Source organism: Lactuca virosa, chromosome 3, assembly GCF_052849685.1.
Source record: "Lactuca virosa cultivar CGN04683 chromosome 3, Lactuca_virosa_CGN04683_v6, whole genome shotgun sequence".
Taxonomy (NCBI): Eukaryota; Viridiplantae; Streptophyta; class Magnoliopsida; order Asterales; family Asteraceae; genus Lactuca; species Lactuca virosa.
In genome coordinates this window covers 3272099-3279285 of record NC_136428.1, presented here as the reverse complement: position 1 = coordinate 3279285, position 7187 = coordinate 3272099, and the positions used below count along the sequence as shown (strand labels likewise).

The 7187-nt window shown below is 34.5% G+C and overlaps 1 pseudogene; it reads right to left on the bottom strand.

The window, feature by feature from the left end:
• Nucleotides 1-5207: 5207 nt before the first annotated feature.
• On the bottom strand, nucleotides 5208-5911 carry LOC145165134 (14 kDa proline-rich protein DC2.15 pseudogene; annotated as a pseudogene).
• Between the last annotated feature and the right edge of the window lie 1276 nt (nucleotides 5912-7187).

Sequence of the window (7187 nt, the reverse complement as noted above, 5' to 3'; positions counted from 1 at the left end):
CGAGAAGAGGAAGTTTGAGGGGTCTTCAAGATCCTAAAAGAAAAATAGGTTCCCAAAGTCTGACCACAACAACAAGAGGTATGGGGATAGAAATAAAGAAAAGTGGCGTCACAAGTGCAGAAGGAAGCACATTAGGAGATGCTATAAAGAGGTGACCTGCTTCAAATGTGGGAAGACTGGTCACTGTGCCAATGAATGCACGACCAAGAGTGAAGTCTGCTTTAAGTGTGGTGAAGAAGGAGACTTTAAGAAAGACTACCCAAATAGGGAAGGAGCTACAAAGCCAAATGTAACGCCAAAGCCAAAGGCAAGAGCATTCCAAATGATCCTTAATGAAGCAGGCGACGATGCAAGGGATTCGGAGTAAGGGTCTATATATCTGAAGATTGAGATACAAAGTAGCCATATAGATAGTATCATGTGGTGTAGCCTAATATGAGAGGCATAGTATAGGGTGAACTTGAATATCTATGTAATCGTTTCAAGAAATAATATAAACCTTGGTTATGTTAACTGATGTGTTAAGTTACTATATGATTTTTCTTATGTGGTGAACTGGAGAATTGAGGGGAAATACTTGGGACGAGTATGAGTTGGTGTGAAAGATAGTAGAGGCCTTTACTAACGGAAGCATAGGACTCACACTTGGATCAGGGAAAGTCACAAGGTTATCAAGGTGGTAGTAATTGATTCCGTTTTGTTCATGTCTGTCGTTACCCTTGTTTCAGTAATGACTAAGAGGATGACTATTATTCTGACCCTGGTGGTCATATAATATCGAGTCCGAATAAGATATGTATTATACGTGGTTCAAAGAACCGAGTTCGATGTAGCATCCGACTTAAGCCAGAAGATTGAAGTAAGAGATAATCGAAGCGATCAATAGAAGTATCGCAATCGCCATTAAAGTAAGAAGCTTGTAGCTAGAAGTGCCACATGCTAGAATGTGATTATATCACATTATAACATGAAGGAAGGTATCTTCCATTCTGGAATTTGACTCTAAAAGACTTGAGTCTAAGCATTGGATCATACGATGAAAGATCATTAGAATATGACCCATCGGTCTATTATGGTAATCGAAGTAAAGAACTTATCTTAAGTTAAGTCTATTAAGAAAAAGAAGGACTCTCCAATAAAGATTGACTTTGTAACTCAAATGTTACGATTGAAAATTCAACATAGTACGAAAAGCAGATGCAAGATTGAGCACCGCCAGTAGTCAAGAAGTCCAAGAGATAGATACCCATTTTAAAGGACAAAAGAGTTACGATTATTACCTTGGATGAAAAGATAACATATGCAGTTATTATACAAGCCCTGTTTTGTTGATGATTCCAGGACATAATCATCCTAAGGGGGAGATAATTGTAACGCCCGCAGATTCGGGCTAGTCAATTTAGAGATAATAAGCGTTAAAAATGACTTTTTGATAGGGTATTATTTATAATAAATAATCTTAACCAAAGTATAGTATATGTCACAAGGATTCTGTACATATAGAGAACGTCGAAATCCGACTTATAACGAAGAAATTATGACCCGTCGAAGTTTAGTGATTAAAACGACACGGCTCCGCGTATTGTAAAAAGTAAATTTTTTTATAAAACATTTTTTAGCCTTAGCAATCTAAACAAAAGTCGTAGTAGATGTTAAACTGAGAGCGTTACATATAGAGAACGTCCAAATCTGACTTCATTTGAGGAAGTTATGATTTTTCTAAGATTCGACGTAACAGTATACAGCCAGTAAATCGAATTTTAGATCAATCAAACATTAGCCGACACAAACTAAACAAGAATTGAATATCTCATTAATAGGAGCTCAACGATATAAAGACAGTCGAAAACGGACATCGGATGATAAAGTTATGAATTTTTAACGGACTTTAACTGTCTAAGCCTGTTAAAATATAACATTAAAAATAAATCAAAGTTAGCCGACATAGTCTAAACAAAAGTTGTAAATCTCGTCGATACCTACGCGTGGATATAAAGAACGTCAAAAACGGAGCTCGTATGCGAAAGTTAATGATTTTAAAAGATAATTAATTTTTGGATTAACCAACGAGTGACAAGTGGCAAGACTTAGGCCACACCTTCTTCCCCACGGCTTGCCACCAGATTTCGACACATGGCACATTACGCCCAGCGTAATTTTTGAGTACGCCCAGCCTAACCCTTAAAAATCCATTACGCCCAACATAATTCTTGAGTACGCCCAACGTACTTGGGTGCTGGCAGCTATAAATAGAGCTCATTTCTCACTCTTTTCGTCACACATCTTCAACCAATTCTCTCACAAACCTCCCAAGGTCTTAATACCTTATCTGTAGCCCTTCCTAGGAGTTAGTAGTGAGCCCTGGAGCGCCGAAAAGACCCGGGAATAAGAGCTTTTAGCTCAGAAGTTCTGCCCGAGCAGAGCCCGATTTCTCGCTAAACCACCTGTAAGTTAAGTTATGCTTACCGTACTTTAAGTATAACTTATGTTTAAGTTCATTATCATTATTATGAACCTATAAACAAGATTTATTAGTGATTCCAAGTCGTTATACTGATTGATCTACTTACGAGGATGATGTCTAGGTTGGATTTAGTGAGGTGTTTAAAGTGGGATTTCCAAACAGTATATTTCTTATACCAAACGGACCCTACCATCGATATGATCCTACCTGGTTGTTCCTTACTTGATATATATTGAAGTAGACTTTGAGTTAATGATAAATCAAGACTAATAATTAGTCGCAATAAATATTAGACTAGAAATTAGTGATAATGATACTAGGTTTCGTCAAAGGAAAAGACAATTGGTAGAAGCGAAGCGTTGCCCGAATTTCGAATCGTCACTTTAACAAGTGAGTGCATAGTCCCTTTCATGAACATGATTTTAATACAAGTATTAATAAAAGTATTAAGTATATGTTGAAAGTTTGTATGTGAGTTATATGTTTATTATCTGGAAATATGTGTTATATGTATATTTGATGATATACGCTATGCGAACTAGACATGGTTCTATATATGTTGAGATTTATTTACATGATAATAATAATAGAAGTATTATAAATGAGAAGATAAATGTATGTTAATACTTGATACTCTGTATAAAATATAACATTAAATTAGGATAGTGTTGCCGAAACAGAGTTGGTATTCAATGATGATTATAAGCATTGAAGGCTTGCCTAGTGATAAAATAAGACTTAAAAGAGATGCTTAGTTCAATTAAGTTTGGATATTAAGTAGCATCTTACTAATGGTATGTGTGTGATCGCAATAGAGACTAGAAACTCTGTTCGAGGAGATTGATGATCGATGGAGTATGTCCAACGTACAAAAGTACTTTCTATGTACCAAGTCTTTTTCAAAGCTCGGTATCTCAGGTGTTGCTTGTGTCAGTGTATTATTATGTTCTGGGATACGGGTCATACTCATACTAGGGTACTATAATGTGCTAGAAGGACTATCATGTATGAAGTCCTTTTTGACACTATTATGTGTCAGAGTAGGGCAGCGTACGTGAGTACTTTATTAGTATTTCTCCATATTTTGTTTTGATCAGCTTTGTGTGTCAGCGTTTCCTTTCACGAAGTAAATGAGGGAAATTCGTAGTATTCCTAACAGAGTGTGTCAGTAATAGACCACTACTAGGTACGTATGACGTTATATTGCCGGATAGGGTGATTCTGGGGGTAAAATACCTAACGGTGGCAGACCACTACTAGGCACAGTTATCTAGATAATCACCCCTCACTTAATTTTCTTATTGTTTTTACGAACGGAGGTTCGTGGTGAAACTTATTTCATTCCCCTCATTTGATGTATTTATTGATCCTAGTTTGCTGCCAGGGAATTTCTAAAGCATTGTCGGCAGTTCGTTGTTCATATTAATCCTTTAGGCTAGATCTTGTAAGATCGTTGTATAGGATCAGTAAGTGGGAATCGATGGGATGGGATAAATTGTTTTAGAGTTATGATATATCAATGTTATTGATAATAGTTGGTGTTGCAGGTTTGAGATATACATTATTATCACATTGTGGGATTGAAATCCCTATGTACTCACCAGGTTTCCCTACCTGGCCCACTCATTTTAGTGTATCACAGGTGGCTATTTGAAAGATACATTCTGCCTGAGAGATTCAAGGAGTATTAGGCCACTAGTTTAATTACTGTAAGGCTTGTAATAATTCGTTATGCTTGTGTTTCTGTATTGACGATGACATCCCAATGTTTTAATATAAATAAAATACATTTCTTTGAAAATGATTTGATAATATAATTATCATGTTTTCTGGGAACAAATTCCGAAATATTATTCTTCAAAAAGGATACTCTGGTTTTTAAATAAGCATAAACAAATCGGTTTTTCTGGTCGTAAAAATTGGGGATGTCACACCCTCTACGCTCTGCTCAATTCCTCTATATATCTGCAATAAATCTCAAAGCTAAAAAGTATATGATATAGATATAAAATAACAAAAGGAAAATATGCATGAAGATTAACTAAAAATAAAATAAAATATGTTAAAATAAATTATAAAAAGTACATAGAATGAAACTATCTCTAAGATTGCGCATCTGACTCTTTGTGCACAAGAAATGCACTTTGGCGCTGGCTAAGTTCATGATAACGTATCAGATGTTGATTGATGATCAGCCTGAAGTATGTTTGACACATCAGATTTATAAGGTTTGACCTTATAGTGACAAATAGTGCGAGAAAGAAAAGCAATAAAATGACTAGTTTATACGCCAGATAGAACATTGATTGAAAATGAAGAATCGATTTGTGTACACAAAAACAATAACGACCAACAACGAGGAAACAATGGGGGCGATACGACCAGTCGATGACGTTCATGATTTCTTTACTTTCAGGAGGGGTCAAGGGACATTTTCGTCGTTGACCTTGAGGTTAACTGACCGGAGTAAATGCCTAGAATTAGGAGCAGTAGGTGACTTCTTAGCATCGTTAGATTTTGCAGCAACGGTGTCAGTACTAGTTATTCAACGGTACACGAGTACCGGTCTTGAGGATTTCAACCTATTGTCGAATAGTCCAAGACCCCACCATGAGGCCTTTATGAACCATACACTAAACACGAACCATCGGTCGGCACCATCCCCGAGGGCGACGTATATGTCCACAGTTCACAAAAACTTCAGATTTTTTTTTTGTTTTTTTTATTAAAGTACGCGATTACCTTTATTTTTAAGTTACAAGTTTATAGGATTTGAGATTCTGTAAGAATCATAATAGTAGGAACAAATTTATTGTTGAATCACATGTCACATGATTCTCTACATCATATCGATCATAATCAACCATCTTCCAAATTAAATACAACACACTATAGTATTAAACTTCCATAAATTGAAAAGATGCATATCTATGCGCATTGGAAGCCGGAGGGAAATTTCTTTCCACAATAGTTAAGCAACAGGCTCAAAGAGACGGGAACATTGAGGTGGATTCCCAAGACATTAGCTTTAATGGCAGTGCAAAGACATACTGCAGCCTCAAGATCGGCGAGGCCTTGGATTAGGGTACAACATGGTGTCTTTGGTGGGGTTCCGACGACCAGGTGGACAAGGTCATTCAGCAATTTAGCACAAACACCCAATTTGAGAGTGTCTTTTGGGCAACTTGCTTTAGGAGGGAGTGAAGGAGTTGGAGGTTTCGGTGAAGGTGTTGGAGGTTTTGGTGACGGTGGGCACGACGGTGGTGGCGGTGGTGGGCAGCCTTTTGGGGTATGAGTGGATGTTACCAAAGTGAAGAAAAGAAGATTGAAGGTAAGGAGAAAAGCTGTTGTTGCCAAAGCTCTTAAAGCCATTTTTAAATGCTTTGGTTTCTTACAAGTAGAAAGTGTTGTAGCCCAATTTGTTTTGTGTGAAGATATGCGAAGTGCGTAGGGTATTTATAGATGGAAATCGTCAATTGCTTACCACTAGCTTCCCTTGATTGGTTGGCATTCCATTATATATTATTCAAATAATAACTTTATTTTATAATTTTATTGAAAATGACATGAATTTCGTATAGGTTAGAAATTTTTCGTAAAATAAATTTGTAAGGATGGATCATTTTACAAGACAAAAGTACTTTAAATATTCATAATTAAGATGATTTCAGAGCAATGGAGATCTTTAAAATAAATATGGAATATCAAGAATTTTTAATTTGCATAAGCTCCATTGATAAAAATGGAATGTGTCAAAATTTTATACGGTTTGTAAATTTTGTTTGAAATTGTATAGTGATGACAAATAATATAATTATTATCTTTTGTTTTTTATATAGTTATTGTTTGTTTCGTAAATATATATTTTTAATAAATAACAAATACTTATAAAAATATGTAAATAACTCTTTTTTTAGAGTATCTACAATGAAAATTTTTTTATAGCTTATTTTATTTGCTTTAATTTTATTGACTATTTAAAATTATTGGAACACATATCTTATTTGTTTATATTTGTTGATCATTTAATATATACTTAGTGAATATATACTTAATGGTCAATATATTTTTATTTTGAATACATCCAACCCCTCGTTTTTTAATCATATTTCATTTGACCATCTTAATTACGTTTTAGTTTAAATATTTGTTATTTCTTTACTAATTATATATTTCTACTGTATATTTAATGTTAATTCATTCATGAAATATAAATCTTATATCCATTATATAACATTTCCACTCCTTTTTAATTCCTACAATTAACTAAAACCTAATAACTTTTTCTTATTTTATATATAAAACTACATTTAACTAATTAAAACAAACATGCATTATCAATAAAATAAAAAATTACTCGCATTCTAACCTTTCATTTCGATTAACGAAGATGCGACTTCGTTTAGATTTTCTCGTGAAGACATTTACTGATTTTTCAAACTTAATTTGCACAACTAACAAACGAAAACTAAGGCAAAATGCGATAAAGAAAGAAAAAAAGAGTTTTCGTGAGACTTTCTAAGTGAGATTTTGATCGAGAAAGAAAAGAAGAGTATATGCGGTTATAGTATTGTAGCCTCTGCGCACACCTGATATGATTCTTTCTAAAATTACAATACTAGTCATACAATGGTTACTAACGGCGTTAATTTGAATAGTTATATATGTATTTACAATTATCACACCGCCAAATTTTACAAATAAAGATCATAACATCAAAGGG